Here is a 19,176-nt window from a genome sequence, read left to right on the forward strand (position 1 = left end):
AACTACATACTTCCCCCACAACCATGTTTAAATAGATAAAAACAAATTTCTTGGCTCCGGCCATAAGGAAAAAGATACTAGAGAGCCTGCTATAAAAGGACTGAGAAAGCTGTCAGTTAGGTGGATAAGAGCCTGGACACCACTCAGTCAGCGGTGTTAAAATATGGTACAGGAGGCCCTGGCCGGTTGGCTCAGTGGTAGAGTGTCGGCCTGGTGTGCGGAAGTCCCGGGTTCAATTCCCGGCCAGGGCACACAGGAGAAGCACCCATCTGCTTCTCCACTGCTCCCCCTCTCCTTCCTCTCTGTCTCTCTCTTCCCCTCCCGCAGCCAAGGCTCCATTGGAGCAAAGTTGGCCCAGGTGCTGAGGATGGCTCTGTAGCCCCTGCCCCAGGCGCTAGAGTGGCTCTGGTCGCAACAGAGCGACGCCCCGGATGGGCAGAGCATCGCCCCCTGGTGGGCATGCCGGGTGGATCCCGGTCGGGCGCATGCGGGAGTCTGTCTGACTGCCTCCTCGTTTCCAGCTTCAGAAAAAAAAAAAAAATATATATATATATATATATGGTACAGAAAAAATAAGGCCAGCAAAAAATGAAGTCTTCATGCTCCATCAAACTCCCCCAAAGGTCAAGAACAACTGGATGGCCCACTCAGTCCCACAAGTGGTACCTGAACGCCCAGGTCTCAGACAGTGTGGGCGAGCCTGACCTACAAGAAACCTGGTCTGGAAATGAATTGAGTGTCAGCCACCTGACCACCCAGGAACAAATGTGGACTAAGGGGTTTGGGAGTAAGAAAAAGAAAATATGTTCTCAATGTTGTGTGACATCTAGGCAAGTCATTGAACCTCTCTGAACCTCAGAGTCTTAATCTGAAAAAACAAAGCCTGAAAGGGGACAAAAGACAGAAAAGCATTTGCCGCGGTCCCCGTGTATGGAATGTCTCCAAATGAACAATTCTCCTTTTTCTTTACTGTAGTCATGTCACACCCAAACGTCTTTCCGTGGAAACAGCGTTCTTCAGAATTCAAGGGACCCATGCTGCTTCTTGTTAAACTGCAGCAATTCAATCACTCTAATGTACTTTATCCAAAAGCACACGTTTAACCCTTTGAGTAGTATGAATGTTCATGTACGTCCTCGTGCCTCCTGAGCATCCAGAGTATAATCATAACAAAATTTTTTATTTTAAAAATGTGTAAGGCAACATTAAAAAGGCAAATGTATGTTCTTCTTGTTTCCATAAATTGGTTATCAAACAAACATGATTTTAAGTTAATAAAATTAGAACTGGAACTAATTTCATTTTTTGAAAAAAAAAACTCCTCAAAGGAGTAAGCATGAAAAAAACTTACTACTCAAAGGTTAAATCAGAAACTTTCTTTCATTCTTTTTTTTTTTTTAAAGATTTTATTTATTCATTATAGAGAGGGGAGAGAGAGAGAGAGAGAGAAGGGGGGAGGAGCAGAAAACATCAACTCCCATATGTGCCTTGACCAGGCAAGCCCAGGGTTTTGAACCGGCAACCTCAGCGTTTCCAGGTTGACACTTTATCCACTGCGCCACCACAGGTCAGGCCAAATCAGAAACTTTCAATGTGTGTTCAATGGCAAAACGAAGCCTCTAAAGAAACGAGCTGTCTCCCTTGTGCCCATCTCTAATTCCTCTGTCCCTTCTGTCAGAGGACACTGGCAGCTATGAGGACTAACATGGCCATCCTGAGCACACGTCCTGTCTAACAGCAGCAAACTGGCCAGGGATGATTTCTTTTTTTGTTTGTTTTCTGTTTGTTTGTTTGTTTGTTTGTTATGTTTTTGGGTATTTTTCTGAAGTTGGAAACGGAGAGGCAGTCAGACAGACTCCCACATGCGCCCGACCGGGATCCACCCGGCATGCCCACCAGGGGGCGATGCTCTGCCCATCTGGAGTGTCGCTCTGTTGCAACCAGAGCCATTCTAGCGCCTGAGGCAGAGGCCATGGAGCCATCCTCAGTGCCCGGGCCAACTATGCTCCAATGGAGCCTTGGCTGTGGGAGGGGAAGAGAGAGACAGAGAGGAAAGAGAAGGGGAGGGGTGGAGAAGCAGATGGGCGTCTCTCCTGTGTGCCCTGGCTGGGAATCGAACCCAGGGCTCCTGCACGCCAAGCCGACGCTCTACCACCGAGCCAACCAGCCAGAGCCCAGGGATGATTTCTTATCATAACAAACAACTCTGTACAGGACAGACGCCATGCACTGGCTAGAGAAAGTAACTCAATATACAAAATTAGTGGCTGCCTTTTACCAAATTGGAGGTTTCCTCTGGATTTCAGCAACTATGCCACTTCCCATTTATCTCAGGAAGAAAGGCATTAGTAAAAGACCTTCCCCCCATGCCTGTTTCCCCATCTTTCTTTTCTTCTTTGTCATGTCTATTAAGCTCTTTAGAAGTGAGGGAAGAGAGCCTGAGCTGGGACACATTAGCTTGCTACACTCAGCAAGATGAGGCTTGTTGAATTTTCAAACTGAAAATTACATTCTTTGCATTAGCCCTCTGTTATGGCACCAATGTGGAAATAAACTCCATCCACTCTGAATTACTCTTTTGCTGGTTTGTCACCAATATTTTCCCTTTGATCAGAAAAATTGTGTCTTACCTTAAGAGGTGATCTTAAAACAGCCAATGCTTTCTGAAACAGGGAAACACATCTGGGAAGGAAAAACTTTTAAGATAAATTTCTGATGTGATCATGTTATGAAACAATGTAATAAAGGAAAATTTAAAAAAAAAAGAGGTTACTCTTAATCCCATATACCTATTTTCATGTTTTTATTTTATTTTCAAAGGGCAGGGGGTTTGGGAAACTTGGTGAAAAGTGAAGGAATTAAGCAAAGCAAACAAAACAAAACAAAACAAAAAAACCACCTCATAGACACAGACAACAGTTTGGTGACTACCAGAGGGAAAGGGGGCAGAGGGAGGCAGCAGAGGACAAAGGGGATAAATGCTGATGAAAGGGGACTTGGCTTCGGGTGGTGAACACACAATACAGTGTACAGATGATATATACTTTTACACTTGAAACCTATGTGATTTTGTTAACCAAAGGAACCTCCATATATTCAGTAAAAATAAAAAAGGTATGCTTTTCCTGTTATCATGTTTTTAATAACTTAAGAATTAAAATTGCCTGAGCTATGGTGGCACAGTGGATAAAGCATCAATCTGGAATGCTAAGGTCACTGGTTTGAGACCTTCAGCTGGTCAAGGCACATACAAGACATACAAGAAGCAACTACTATGAGTTGATGTTTCCTGCTCCTCCTCCACCCCTTTCCATCCTTTCTCTAAAACCAATAAATAAAATCTTTAAAAAAAAACAAAACCCAACAACTGAAGTTGAATGAAAAATACTAAAAAATACATAATTTTCTATGTATATGTCAAAGTCAGTGACCTCTTGCTCAGGCCAGCAACCTTGGGCTTCAAGCCAGTGACCTTTGAGCTCAAGCCAGTGACCGTGGGATCTTGTCTATGATCCCACGCTCAACCCAGTGACACAGTTCTCAAGTTGGTGAGCCCGCACTGAAGCCAGCGACCTCAGGGTTTTGAACCTAGGACCTCAGCATCTCAGGTCGACGTTCTATCCACTATAGCACCACCTGGTCAGGTTTCCTCCATTTGTTTTTTATTTCTAATGTTTTCCTTCAAAAAGGCAGATAAACTATAGCGTATGTTAATGTCTTCAAAATTTTTTCCGATTCCTTGTGCAGACCTTCACTATAAGAAAATTTGGTATTTCACACGTCCTAGTAAATAAAACATGACGTGCAATTCCCACGTCCACATAGTCGAATGGGTAAAACATTTCTCCCTTTCAGGGGTTCCCACATTAAGTCTTCCCTACCAATACACTCAATAGCAAGTTCCTCTAGAGAAGGCAAATGCAGGGTAGATAAGTTACTTTTTGCTCACTCTGTTAAAGATGGCCGCTGCTCTCATCACGTGGTGATGCTCTCACATGATACAGCTAATTGCCCTTCTTGCTTGGGAAGAGGCTTGGTTATGCTAATGTGTGTTGGAGAAGGAGCTTTCGCCAAAAGGTTTTAAAAGGAGGAGCTAGGAGGCCATTTTGGAGAGAGTAACCACGTTCTTGAGGAAGAGTCCATGTTGAAGTAGGGCAGGGAGGCCACGTGGAGGAGAGGAGATAGCCAAAATGGCGGAATGCTGAAGGAGAAGCCAGTTTGCGAAGGAGAAAGACATGGGGAATGGAGGTGAATGAAACTGGTGGGGGTCTTTGAGTCTAGGAAAACTCGGATGAGTCAGTGGCTTTGGGAGCCTTGAATGGAAAGGGAAGTGTTTTCCCGCTGTGTGTTTTTACTCACTTGCCGAGTGCCGAGTCTAGAATAAAGAAAAATGGCTCACCAGTTCTTGGCTCAATTGTTTCTTCATGATCTGTCCAGATTAAATGCGAACCTGCGTTGGCCAGGCAGCTGTGATGGTGGCCGTGGCTACTGGCCTTACAACACAGTAAATGTCATTTGTTCAGGAAAGATAAATCAATACCAGAACAGATCCTGCAACCTGGTGTTCATAACCACTATTTAGGACACCCAGCACAGCACTCTTCAAAACTTGCCTTACTTTATTTTATTTTAAAGATTTTATTGATTGTAAAGATTTTATTTATTGACTACAGAGAGAGGAGACAGGGGCAGGGGAGCAGGAATGAGATTCTCCTCATTGTTGCTTCATTTAAGTTGTTCATTGATTGCTTGTTATTATGTGCCTTGACCAGGCAATACCAGGACTTCAAACTGGTGACCTCAGCATTCTAGGTCAACACTTTATTCACTGTACCACCATAGGCCAACTACAATTCCCCTTACTTTAAAAGATCTCCCCCTACTATCAGGTCTCTTTATTCTCGTATCCATCTGTTGCAAGAGGTAGAAAGCTCTTTCACCTATGAAGGGCCCCAAGTGAACTTCAAACGCAAAGCCCTACAAATCCCATCAAAAATGCTAAGGACAGATAACAATGAAGAACACCTTCCTCAAGATGAAATCAAGTGGGAACGATTCTGAGTTCTGGCCTCTTATATATATCACATCAAGCGTTGTGCAAGATCCAAAATGGAAAAAAAAAAAAAACTAATTTATTAAAGGATTAACATCCCACTGGGAACTGCACAACTGGAAATCCAAAATAGGGCTGGCCCAACAAAGCTTCCCTTAGGAGTCCAAAGCCTCAGGCAACACCAAAGAACCAGACTTAACTGAGCTGTTAAACATAAAAGCTCCTCGCCTGACCAGGCGGTGGCACAGTGGATAGAGCAGGGGTCTCAAACTCGCGGCAGGCCATTTTGGAGAGAGTAACCACGTTGGAGAGAGTAACGGCATGCGGCCCGCTGAACAATTTTGTGTGGCCCGCAGACTAATCCACGAAGTTCAAAATATTTTGGATAAAATTAAGTAAGCCTAGGGGCCTACTTGTATTTTTCATTTCTCTAGCATCCTAGCTAGATATTAGCTTAGTTAACAGCAGTTGTGATGCGAACTACAGTTTCTGGTCGTTTTGTGACACTGAAAAGTGTTGCATAACAGTTGCCTTTTGTAGACCTAGTGCGGCCTGCCGAACGGCTGTGATCTTGCTCTGCGGCCCACATGCTGAGTTGTGTTTGAGACCCCTGGGATAGAGTGTCGGACTGGGATGTGGAAGGACCCAGGTTCGAGACCCCGAGGTCGCTGGATCAAGCAAGGGGTTACTCGGTCTGCTAAGGCCCGTGGTCAAGGCACATATGAGAAAGCAATCAATGAACAACTAAGGTGTCGTAACGAAAAATTGATGATTGATGCTTCTCATCTCTCTCTGTTCCTGTCTGTCTGTCCCTGTCTATCTCTCTCTCTGTCTCTGTAAAAAAAAAAATGTTATGTCTATCTCCCTTAGCTTACGGTTCCCTTCCATATATACGTGTAAGAGAACATTGGTCTCATATTATAGTAAAGGCAATTCAATCTAACATCTTGTTAGAGCAAGATGTTGCCCTTCTCAGCTCACATAGACCAGAGTGTGGTCCAGCAAGCAGTAACAACGGTAGCAACCACTTGCAAAGCACTTACATATGCCAAAGAAGGAACTGTGCATACGTCACACTCAACAACCTTAGCAAGCAAAGTATTATTAACCACATAAATCAAAGCACCCAGAGGCCCTGGCCAGCTGGCTCAATGGACAGAACGTCAGCCCAGTGTGCTGAAGGCCCAGGTTCGATTCCCAGTCAGGGCATATGTGAAAAGCGACCATCTGCTTCTTTTGCCCTCCCTCTCTCCCTTCCCTTTCCCTCTCGCAGCTAGTGGCGTGGTTGGTCCGAGCATCAGCATCAGGTGCTGAGGATAGCTCAGTAGATTCAAGCACCAGCTCCAGATGGGGGTTGCTGGGTGCATCTTGGTTGGGGCCCATGCAGGAGTCTATCTCCCCTCTTCTCACTTAAAAGAAATAAATTAAAAAAAAAAAATTACACAGAACCTAGCCCAGGACAAGTAGCTCACTTGGTTCCAGCCTCGTCCTGATACGCCAAGGTTGCAGATTCAATCCCCAGTCAGGGCATAGACAAGAATCAAGCAATGAATGCATAAATAAATGGAACAACAAATTAATGTTTCTCTTTCTCTCTCTCCCTCCCTCTCTCTAAAATCAGTTTTTTAAAAAATATATATTTTAAATACACAGAGCCTAGGCCTGACCTGTGGTGGTGCAGTGGATAAAGCGTCAACCTGGAACTCTGAGGTCGCCAGTTCAAAACCTTGCACTTGTCTGGTCAAGACACATATGAAAGTTGATGCTTCCTACTCCTCCCCCTTTCTCTCTCTCTCTCTCTCTCTCTCTCTCCCCTCTCTAAAATAAATAAATAAATAATTTTTAGAAAATACACAGAGCCTAATAATAATAGCAGACCTGAGGTTTCAAGGTTTGAATTCAAGTCTTCAAATCCCATAGTCTTTCCACTCCACTATGTGACATTGAGAAACTCATAAATCATTCATCCTAACACATAATACATACATCGTGTTTGGAAGGACATACATGAAATTGGTACCACTGTCTCTGTAGAGAAAACTAGGTAGCTAGGAGACAAGGCAAGAGGGAGAATGTCTGTCAGATTGTTTTGTCCTTTTTACAGTTTCAATCACATGGCTATATATCCACTCAAAAAATTCAATGTATTGATTTTATATACTGTAATCTTACATGCAGGGATGGGAAAAGTAGGTGTGTGTGTGTGTGTGTGTGTGTGTGTGTGTGTGTGTGTTAGGGGGATATGTGAAACAGTTTATTCTTGTATTAGCACTTATTTATCAATTATTGTATTATTTATTTGAGTACTTATAAGACTGCACTAAGTGCACTGTGCCATTGTGACATTATTAAAGCTACTGTGATAATCATAACCTGCATGTCTTTTTTCCTACAAACTATAAACCTACTGTTGCCCACCGCTACGTAAATAATAGGGATATCTGAACATAATGCTTTAAAATTAGTATTTTAAACGATGCCACAAAAGATACATTCTTCATATCGGTCTCACAGGGAATAGGCTACAGACCTCTAAAGAGGAGTAAAGGATTATAGCTGCTTTTAGGAGCCCCAAGCCTTAAACAGGGGATGTTTGGGCATAGCAGGAACTGGGTCACACAGGGTCTCCTGTAGGAGGTGCTAGCGAGAGGTGCTGGCCAATCGCATGATTACTAAACTCAAGTTGGCATCACCTCTCAGAATTAAAAACCACTCTCCAGACAAAGGTTACTAAATAGGATGAAGAAGACCAAGGACAAGGGAGGAAGTAATTCAACAAGAAAACAAGAAAGCCTGACCAGGTGGTGACGCAGTGGATAGAGCATCGGACTGGGACGCAGAGGACCCTGGTTGGAAATCCTGAAGTCACAGCTTGAGCAAGGGGTCATCTGGCTTGAGGGAGGGGTTGCTGGCTTCAGTGTGGGATCATAGACATAACCCCATGGTTGCTGGCTTGAGCCCAAGATCACTGGCTTAAGCCCAAAGGTCTCTGGCTTGAAGCCCAAGGTTGCTGGCTTGAGCAAGGGGTCACTCACTCTGCCGGAGCCCCCCGGTCAAGGCACATATGAGAAAGCATTCAATGAACAACTAAGATGTCGCAACAAAGAACTGATGCTTCTCATCTCTCTCCCTTCCTGTCTATCTGTCCCTATCTGTCCCTCTCTCTGTCTCTCTGTCTCTGTCATACACACCCCAAAACAAAGAGGTTTAAGGGGCAGAAGGATATAGCACAGAACAGAAACAGAAAAAACAAAACAAAATGAAAACGCAGAAGATAAACAGGAAGCTCCTCACTGGTGGCCGAGCAAAGTCCTTCAGGTCCCCAGGAGAGAAGGGGGCAGGGAGCAGGCAGGAGATCACTGTCTATAAGGAAGAACCTGAGGTCAGCTTGCCTGCTGCCACCCACTCCAGCTGGTTACATGAGGGTGACCCACACCAGAAAAGACATGGAAAAATTTCTAGGGGAAACAATCTAAAGGACCTAGAGAACCTAGAGTGGGGGAAAGACTTCAGTTACAATATTGATCTTTTTCCAACTGACAGTTGAAACTGTTGAAAAGGAAAAACATGAATGGCTGTCAATAAATTAAGGTTGACTTTCCAGATCATGCTGCTGGAACATTCTTCTCTTTCCCTTACTCCCAAACCTGATGCCCTCCTAATTCACCCTACAGATATTACTGTCAATCCTACTTCTTTTTTACTTTTTAAGTGAAAGGAGGGGAGAGATAGCGAAACAGACACCTGCCAATCTTATTATAAAAGTTTAAAATTAAAAATATCCAGACCAGGTGGTGGCACAGTGGATAGAGCACTGGACTGGGATGCTGAGAACCCAGGTTCAAAACCCCAAGGTTGCTGGCTTGAGCGCAGGCTCATCTGGCCTGAGTGTGAGCTCACCAGCTTGAGTGCGGGATTGCCAGCTTGAGCATGGGATCACAGACATGAACCCAAGGTCGCTGGCTTGAGCAAGGTGTCAATGGCTCAGCTGTAGCCACTCGGTCAAGGCACATATGAGAAAGCAATCAATGAACAACTAAGGTGCCACAATGAAGATTTGATGCTTCTCATCTCTCTCCCTTCCAGCCTGTCTGTCCCTGTCTGTTTCTCCCCCCCCCCCCCACTAAAAACAAACAAAAAGATAAACTGAAAATAGAGGAGGAGAGAGAAAAATTCCTGGATGAAACTGAGAAACCATATCAGAAATGACATAAGAAGAAAAGAATGGAAGAGGTGACTATTTTTTTTTTTGGAAGAGGTGACTATTGTGTCACAAAAGAACATGTCTGAGAATTAAGCTGCCAATATCATGACTTCAGATATCTACTTTGATAGATATCCAAGATAAATTAATTTAAAATTTATGAATTTTATAAAACAAATAAGATATGATCCCTACCCATGAAAATCTGAGTTTAGTGGATTTTTGAGAGCTGCCCAATATGCCAGTGGACAGGCGAACCTCATTCAAATCTTACAAGGGGAAGTGGGTTGGCAGTGTGTCTCAAAATGATATTCTCCAGTAGAAATCCACAGACCGCAATAGATAATTTCTGAGAGAAAGAAAGCAATGACACATGATACAGCTGTCAGAGTCCCCTCACCCCGCTCAATAATGGAGAACAGATTGTTTTCTTGACTCAGATCCAAAACTGGCATGGTGGTAAAGATGTCAGAGATAAAGACCTTCGAGAACCTGTCATCTGCTGGATATTACATTTATCATCAAAGGAGGGGAGAGGTAGAAAAATCTGATAAATTCCTGCTGACACTTTCATCCTAAAAGGATGAGGGAACCACTATACTGGACTTAATCCAGACTAAAAGGACAGACTGGTTGAAAACTGAAAGGGTCGGCCCTGGCCAGTTAGCTCAGTCAGTTTAAGAGCATCGACCTGAAACAATAAGGTTGCGGGTTCCCAGTCAGGGTTCATATGGTAAGCAACCAATGAGTGCATAACTGAGTGGAACAACAAATGAATGCTTCCCTCACACCCTTTCTCTGTCTATAAAGAAAAAAAATTAAGTTCTGGCTGGATAGCTCAGGTGGTTGGAATATCATCCCGGAGTGTGGAGATTGTTGGTTCGATTCCCCAGTCAGGCACATACAGGAACAGCTTGATGTTCCTGTCTCTCTCTCTTTCCCTGCCTCTCTCAAAAAAGGAAAGAAGTAAGGGAGGGAGGGAGGGACGGAGGAAAAGGAAAGGAAAGGAAAGTTAAGGAAAGTGAGGAAAGGAGAGGAAAGGAAAGGAAAGGAAAGGAGAGGGAAGGAAAGGAGGGAGGGAAGAAAACAGAAAGGGACTCAAAGAGTATTAACCACATACCCTCTGAAAGTGTGACAGCCAACAGTTATGTGTCATCAGGAGGAGGCAGTTAAGACAGCAAGTCCCAGATGTGGCACCAGGGATCCCGGACAAGAGACCCAGTCTGCTACATACATCCAGCGACCCTCAGGCCAGTCACCAGCCACAGCTCTTCCTGCCACAGTCCCTCTTGCAAATAAGGGTAACAGCTGCCTACCTTACAACATCAATAACTGGCTACCTGCGAAGGCATTCTGTACATCTTACTTCCCTGATTTAAGTAATACCAGATCTTTAACAAAATGACCTACGTATTAACAACAGCTAATATTTACTGGGTACTAAGTTCTAACCACCAATCTGATGCTGAATTGTACAGGGATGGTCAAGTTCTCTAAGCGGCCCTGGGAGGTCAACCCCATATTATAGATGACCAAACTAAGATTTCCAAGTGTTATGTAACTGTGCACAGTTCCAAAACATGAAAAATGGTGAAGCCTGAATCAGTACCTGTGTTGCCTGGCTCTAGAGAGCCCACATTTTTATCCACTGTGTTATAATGCTATTAAAACATAGATTTCACAAAATTAAAATCTCATCATCTAAAATTCTAAAGAAGACAGATGCTGGTATTTTAAAAAGAAATCTTAAAAAGTGAAATTCTGCCTGACCTGTGGTGGCGCAGTGGATAAAGCGTCAACCTGGAACTCTGAGGTCGCCAGTTCAAAACCCTGGTTTCCCTGGTCAAGGCATATGTGGGAGTTGATGCTTCCTGCTCCTCCCTTCTCTCTCTCTCTCTCTCTCTCTCTCTCTCTCTCTCCTCTCTAAATGAATAAATAAAATCTTTAAAAAAAAAAAAAAAGTGAAATTCTGATAACTGCTTATACAATTAATTATAAATCATACCAATTCAAGCTTTAAAAGGGAACAACATGAAAAGACCAGTATGGTTGCGAGCGCGCGCACACACACATACAAAGCAAGAGTGGTGGTTCTGACTTAAAGAGAGAACCAGGGCAGTCCTAGCCTAGAAGGAGCCAAGGCCAGTTAAGAAGGCTGAGAACAAAAAGGGCTTTGTGAGAACCGTCCATTCCCTCCCGCTTCTTCCACTTCCTGTATGAACAAGTCCAGACTTCACGTGAGGAGGGGACAGACAAGCCTGTGGAACCTGAGAAATGGCGCCCAAAGTGGAACAGCCCCTGATTATTGTGACCCAGCTCAGCCTCCAACACCGGCCATCCCAAGTGCCAGGGAAGTCTGGTGAGCATCTGCTGCACAACTGTTAGCAGGAGCCTGCTGCCAGGGCCTGCGGAGGTGTCTGCGAGGGGAGGGGTGGCTGCAGAAGCTCCCAGTCCCTAGCAAACTTGACCTGATTCCTGGGTGAACCGTACAACTAACCTTTCTTTCACATACATATACACCAAGCCCCAAGAGATGGATTCTCTCTCTCTCTCTTTTTTTAATTAAGTGAGAGGCAGGAGGCAGGGAGAGCAGAGACAGACATGTGCCCTGACCAGGATCCACCCCACAAGCACCCTACAAGGCAATGCTCTGCCCATCTGGGGCTCACTGCCTGGCAACCAAGCCATTTCAGTGCCCGAGGTGAGGCCATACAGCCATCCTCAGTGCCCAGGGCCAACTTGCTCGAACCATTGGAGCCATGGCTACAGGAGGAGAGGAGAGAGGGAGAGAGAGGGGTGGAGAAGCAGATGGTTGCTTCTCCTGTGTGGCCTGACCAGAAATTGAACCCAGGACTTCCACACACCAGGACGATGCTCCACCACTGAGCCAACAGACCAGGGCCTGGATTCTTTGTGAAAAGGTGGGTGTGAAGCTTCTAGAAAGGGAAGTAGTGATCCCCAGAAGCAATTTGCTGAAAGGAAGTCTTTTGAAAAAGACACCATCAGAGAGGAAAATGAAGGAAACTCATACACAACAGAGCTACTTACTGGTGGTGAGGTCTGCAGACTTAACTGGTGCCACATGAGCATGGCTAGCAGGCCCCACCGCAAACCTTCCCAATCAGCACCTGTACCTCACCGACATCCCCAGGTGATCCTGCCATGATCAAGTCTGAGTATCACTGATACACGGGACAGAGCCACACTTCAGCAAGGCACCTGAGGGGCATCTCACCTCAGTAACATTTCCCTCTATTAACTCATTAATGGGCCAGGCCAAATGGGAAAGGGTTGACACACCTCATTGGATTCTCATAACTCTACCAAGTAGCCATTATTAGCTATAATTCACAGATGTTCACATTGGCAAACATTAAACAGCATCGTCTGCCAAGCACTAGTTCCAAGGATTTCCTCTGAATTAACTTATTTAATCTTAGTAACAATGTTTCATGATGAGTTACTGTTACTACCCTATGTTACAACGAACAAAACTGAGACAAAAAAAAAAGGCTAACAGTCCACTCAGAATCACACAGAAACGTGTGGTACATGTGTGCTGCCACAGTGGGCACATGACAGCCCTGTGGGCACAAGAAGCAATCATATCCAAAGACAGTCCATTTATTTACTTATTTATTTGCAAGAAAGAGAGAGGTAGAGAGATAAACAGAGACAGAGACAGAAAGGGAAAGAGAGATGAGAAGCATCAATTCATAGCTGCATCACTTTAGTTGTTCATTGACTGCTTTCTCACATGTGCCTTGACCAGGGGTCTCTAGCTGAGCTGGTGACCCCTTGCTCAAGCCAGCAACCTTGGGGTCATGTTCAAGCCGGTGACCTCAGTGTTTCAAACCTTGGACCTGAGCATCCCAGGTCGATGCTATATCCACTGTGCCACCACTGGTCAGGCAAGAGTCCATTTCTTAAAAAAAAAAAAATCATTAAAACCTGCAGGGGCCTGACCTGGAAATGCTGAGGTCGCTGGTTCGAAACCCTGGACTTGCCTGGTCAAGGCACATATGGGAGTTGATGCTTCCAGCTCCTCCCCCCTTCTCTCTTTTTGTCTCTCTCTGTCTCTCTCTCTCTCCTCTCTAAAAATGAATAAAAAAAAAACCTGCAGGGGAGGGGTGTTTTTTTGTTGTTGTTGTTGTTGTTTTGTGTGTGTGTGTGTGTTTCTGAAGTTGGAAACGGGGACAGACAGACTCCCGCATGCGCCCGACCGGGATCCACCCGGCACGCCCACCAGGGGGCAACGCTCTGCCCCTCTGGGGCGTCGCTCTGTTGCAACCAGAGCCACTCTAGCGCCTGGGGCAGAGGCCAAGGAGCCATCCCCAGTGCCCTGGCCATCTTTGCTCCAATGGAGCCTCGGCTGTGGGAGGGGAAGAGAGAAACAGAGAGGAAGGAGAGGGGGAGGGGTGGAGAAGCAGATGGGCGCTTCTCCTGTGTGCCCTGGCCGGGAATCATACCCGGGACTTCTGCACGCCAGGCCGACGCTCTACCACTGAGCCAACCGGCCAGGGCTGCAGGGGAGGGTTTTAAAGAACATAAAAAATAGAAATATCTTAAACGCACTCCCTGAAGGGAGGGGATGAGCACACATGTCTGTTGAGCACCCACAGAATGAGGCCGTGAGTCAAGCTCTTTGTATTCCTGATTAGCCAACCTTTCCTACAGGCCCACTTGTAGGTATTCACACATTTTATAGATGAGGAAATAAAAACTCAGATAAGTTAATGACCTTGCCAAGTCCCAACACTTGTGATGACATAACCAAGATTCCAAAACCAAGCCTGAGACACTAAAGCCCATAGGCCCTTGATTTGCTCTGTTCACATCCCTGATCTGGTCCCATTACTACAAATGACTTAGATAAGGGCATTGGAATAGGGGCTGACCATGTAAGAAAAGGACCTTTAGCTAACAGAACAAATTTATTGTAAAACAGAACATGGATCTAAAAGATCAAAACAGAATGAAAGGCCCTGGCCAGTTGGCTCAGTGGTAGAGCATTGGCCTGGCGTGCGGGAGTCCCGGGTTCAATTCCCGGCCAGGGCACACAGGAGAAGTGCCCATCTGCTTCTCCACCCCTCCCCCTCTCCTTCCTCTCTGTCTCTCTCTTCCCCTCCCACAGCCAAGGCTCCATTGGAGCAAAGTTGGCCCAGGTGCTGAGGATGGCTCTGATTGCGGCAGAGCGACGCCCCAGATGAGCAGAGCATCGCCCCCTGGTGGGCGTGCCAGGTGGATCCCAGTCGGGCGCATGCAGGAGTTGTCTACCTCCCCATTTCCAACTTCAGAAAAATACAAAAAAAACAACAAAAAAAAAACAGAATGAAACACGCCCTGGCTGGATAGCTCAGTTAGTTAGAGCTCCGTTCTGAAGCACAGAGGTTGCCAGTTCCATCCCCAGTCAGGGCACATACAGGAACAGATCTGTGTTCCTGTCTCTCTTCCCTTCCTCTCTCACTAAAATCATTAAATAATAAAAATAAAAGGACTGCTTTCCCCACTTAAAAAAAACAACACACACAAAACAACAGAATGAAATAATGGGATGGAATGGTATTCAGAAGCAAGAGGCTTTAGAATTAGGCAAAACAAAGGTTTGAATGCCAAGTTCTATTACTTACTGTTGAGAGAGCAAGTGACTTAATATCTTTGAACCTTAATTTCTACACCCATAGGATGTTACATATGTTTCATGATATGTAACATGTGAGTAGTAACAGTAACCCATCATGAAGCATTGTTATGAGAATTAAGTAAGTTAATATATATGAAGTCCTTGGAGCAATGCTTGGCATAGTGCTCTTTAATGTTTGCTAATGTGAACATCTGTGAATTACAGTTAATATTGCCTATTTGGTAGGGTTATTATGAGAATTCAATACCTCACAGAATTGTTATAAGAGAGGAGAAAGTTAGTATTTGTAAAGTTCTTGTCACATGATAAAGCTCAATAAATGGTAAACATCAAATCTAGCAAAATGAAGTTGAAGAGGGATAAGTGCAAGAAAACTAAGTTTAGATGTACCAGATGAAATCTAACAGAAGCACACAAGGAAAAACTTAAGGATCTTCGTTGACTTGAATCTGAATCCAGAGTGCCAAAAATTATTGTGAATTTGGAGCACACTACAGAAGCCCAACATCCAAAACAAGTAAACTCAAAACAAGGAGGCCGATCAGACTTGTCTGTAATACTGTCTTGAGTTCCAAGGGCTAAACTTGAAGAAGGTCAATGGCAAAGCAGAATCTGTCCGGGAAAAGACTGGAAAGTGAGGGAGGACCCAGGTTCGAAACCCTGAGGTCACTAGCTTGAGCGCGGATTCATCTGGTTTGAGCAAAAAGCTCACCAGCTTGAGCCCAAGGTCTCTGGCAAGGGGTCACTGGGTCTGCTGTAGCCCCCCCCTCCAACATCAAGGCACATATGAGAAAGCAATGAATGAACAACTGAGGAGCTGCAATGAAGAATTGATGTTTCTCATCTCTCTCCCTTCCTGTTTTTCCCTCTCTCTGACTCTGTCTCTGCCAAAAAAAAAAAAAAAGTACACAGGTGCTGGCCAGTTGGCTCAGAGGTAGAGCGTCAGCCCAGCATGTGGAAGACCCAGGTTCAACTCCCAGCCAGGGGACACAGGAGAAGTGCCCATCTGCTTCTTCACCCTTCACCCTCTCTTTTCTGTCTGTCTCTCTCTTCCCCTCCCGCAGCCAAGGCTCCACTGGAGCAAAGTTGGCCTGGGCGCTGAGAATGGCTCCATGGCCTCCACCACAGGCACTAGAATGGTTCCAGTTACAACCGAGCAACGGCCCAGATGGCAGAGCATCACCCCCTAGTGGGCATGCCAGGTGGATCCCGGTCGGGTGCATGTGGGAGTCTGTCTCTCTGCTTTCCGCTTCTCATTTCAGAAAAATACAAAAACAAAAAATAATAAAAGCAGCTCCTTCCTGGTTCTACATTCCCTCCATGTCACACAATGGAAGCTCCTGACAACAGCTTCCATCTCCTTCTCTCCCTTCCTTTCTCCCTGCACGCCCCATAAATTCACTTTTGATCAGACAGAGATGCAGTGGATAGTGTCAGCCTGGGATGCAGAGTACCCAGGCTTGAAACCCGTAGGACACCAGTTTGAACGTGGGGTCACTGGCTTGAGGGCTTGAGTATGGGATCATAGACATGACGTCATGGTTGCTGGCTTGAGTCCAAGGTTGCTGTCTTGAACGAGGGGTCACTGGCTGGGCTGGAGCCCTCTGGTCAAGGCAGGTATGAGAAAGCAATCAATGAACAACTAAGGTGCTGCAACGAAGAATTGATGCTCCTTATCTCTCTCCTTTCCTGTCTGTCCCTGTTTGTCCCTCTCTCTTTCTCTCTCTCTATAAATAATAACAACAATAATTCACTTTTGCCAATGTCAACTGGATCTGACAGGAGTGATGTAATGACTTCTAGTACAAAACTCCAGGCCTTGGCAGCACAGACCCATGGCTACCCTGGTCCTGTTGTGCAGAAAGATGAGTCCTGCAGCAGCTCATCTAACCTACACCAAATTTAACTGGCTCCCTACTTTCTTCTGGAGGCCAAGCCTCAAAACTGGTGTCCTGTGTAACTGAATCCCCAGTCTCTGTTACATACTCAAGAAACTGGGACTCCCACTTAATAAATGTCCCCATGACCCACAGCTTCACTGCACCTCCAGGGGTATAGAGCTGGCCAGGAGACTGAGGTTAGGCAATGTCAGTTATCTCAGACTTCTGGCTGTTTCAAAATCAGACAGACTTGGGGCCAAACCTACTCATGCTCATAAAATAGTTCATGTAGATCAGCTCATTGCAAACCTACAAGAACAAGGCCTGGAAAAGCTGCCTGCATTCTGGCCATCCTCATAGCAGTGTCCCTTTTTCACTGCCAATTAGAACTGAGCTCGGCTTCCAGCAGGACCTAGAGAGTAAAATCTGGTCACTCTTGGGTATGTACTAGGTCACTCCTAGATCCAGATTCTCAGGGAAACTGGCCCGGGAGTAACAGGAGCATCCCTGTGGACCAGCCTTGTAAAAATTGGCCATTTCTCCTCGCTGAATCAGAACAGCCTGTCTGCTTTCGGTCACTCCTCCCTTGGAAGCCAAGTGCCTCTCCAGGGAATGGCATCTGCAATGGACATCAAGTGTCTTTATACCCTGTTTTTGACCTCCTGCTTCCATTTCTGTTCCCAAGTAGACAGAGGCTTTTCTGATCTTTGTCTGGATTAGGAAAACCACGGCAAATGCTAGTCTTTAGGATCTCTGCTGTACTGTTCCTGTTCTTTGGGACAGCGCAATTCCAGCCAGAATGAGATGACTCCTGCCTGGAGCGCTCTTCCACCCACTTCAGACTAGCTCAACACCTGGAGTCCCTAAGCTAGTTTGTAAATCCAGGTCTTCCCTTCTGGAAGTAAGCCTGAATGCCTCAACTCACTTCTAGATGGTCCCCTGACCAACACAGCACACCACTACAAATTACTGGACCTCAGCCTTAGAGTTTCTAACTCAGCAGGTCTGGAATGGGACTGGAATTATCTGCATGTTTAACAAGCTCGCAGGATATGCACTGTTACTGGTGTGGAGACTACACTTTGAGAACACTGCTCAGGACCAACAATATTTCAGGTCAATCCCATAACTATATTTTGAAGGGGGAGCTGTAGATGCTGTACGTATGGGTCTTTCTGCATTGTAACATTGAGGGTTTGCCCTGGCCAGTGGCTCAGTGGATAGAATGTCAGTCTGGTGTATGGATGTCCCGGGTTTGATTCCCAGTCAGGGTACACAAGAGAAGCAACCATCTGCTTCTCTCCCCTTACCTATTCCCCTTTTTTCCCTCTTTCCCTCCTGCAGCCAGTGGCTTGATTGGTTCGAGCATCAGCCCCAAGCACTAAGGACAGCGTAGTTGGTCTAAACATATCAGCCTCAGATGCTAAAAATAGCTCAGTTGATTTGAACATTGGCCCCAGATAGGAGTTGCAGGGTGGATCCTGGTAAGGGTGCATGTGGGAATCTATCTTACTGTATTACTTCCTCTCACTTAAAATAAATAAATGTAGTGCTCTGTCCTACACAGAAAACTTTATTCTCCTACAAGGTGGACCACAACTGGCTCTCACAAGTGCAATATTCAGGAGTTTACAACAGGTGACAATTCACATTCTAACAAATTATTAAAATAGATAGATACATCTGTAATCAAGAATGGTGAATCTGGCCCTGGCCGGTTGGCTCAGTCTCTGTCTCTCTCTTCCCCTCCCGCAGTGAGGCTCCATTGGAGCAAAGATGGCCCGGGCACTGGGGATGGCTCCTTGGCCTCTGCCTCAGGCGCTGGAGTGGCTCTGGTCGCAACAGAGCAACGCCCCGGAGGGGCAGAGCATCGCCCCCTGGTGGGCAGAGCATCGCCCCCTGGTGGGCGTGCCGGGTGGATCCTGGTCGGGCGCATGCGGGAGTCTGTCTGTCTCTCCGTTTCCAGCTTCAGAAAAAAAAAAAAAAAAAAAAAAAGAATGGTGAATCTACTCTCCTTCCTGAGGCTCACCAGCTGCATTATTCATTAAGTGAATTAAAACCTGTAAAGTGCTGGCCCTGGCCGGTTGGCTCAGTGGTAGAGCGTTGGCCTGGCGTGCAGGAGTCCCGGGTTTGATTCCCAGCCAGGGCACACAGGAGAAGCGCCCATTTGCTTCTCCACCCCTCCCCCTCTCCTTCCTCTCTGTCTCTCTCTTCCCCTCCTACAGCAGAGGCTCCATTGGAGCAAAGTTGGCCCGGGCGCTGGGGGGGCTCTATGGCCTCTGCCTCAGGCGCTAGAATGGCTCTGGATGTAACAGAGCAACGCCCCAGATGGGCAGAGCATTGCCCCCTGGTGGGTGTGCCGGGTGGATCCCGGTCAGGTGCATGCGGGAGTCTG

The 19,176-nt window shown here is 45.9% G+C and overlaps 1 protein-coding gene across 3 annotated transcripts in view; it reads right to left on the reverse strand.

Annotated features, from left to right (window-relative positions):
• The window catches only part of PTPN9 (protein tyrosine phosphatase non-receptor type 9), a 98,236-nt gene that overhangs the window by 60,046 nt on the left and 19,014 nt on the right, over nt 1-19,176 (reverse strand). The window contains exon 2 of one of the 3 annotated variants that reach the window (XM_066342924.1): nt 2,631-2,682. The exons of the other annotated variants lie outside the window; for them this stretch is intronic. The gene's annotated coding sequence lies outside the window, so the exon portion shown is untranslated. The remainder of the gene's footprint in view (nt 1-2,630; nt 2,683-19,176) is intronic. 3 annotated transcript variants of the gene reach the window in all.

The sequence above is a fragment of the Saccopteryx leptura genome, chromosome 6, assembly GCF_036850995.1.
Source record: "Saccopteryx leptura isolate mSacLep1 chromosome 6, mSacLep1_pri_phased_curated, whole genome shotgun sequence".
In the NCBI taxonomy this organism is placed as follows: Eukaryota; Metazoa; Chordata; class Mammalia; order Chiroptera; family Emballonuridae; genus Saccopteryx; species Saccopteryx leptura.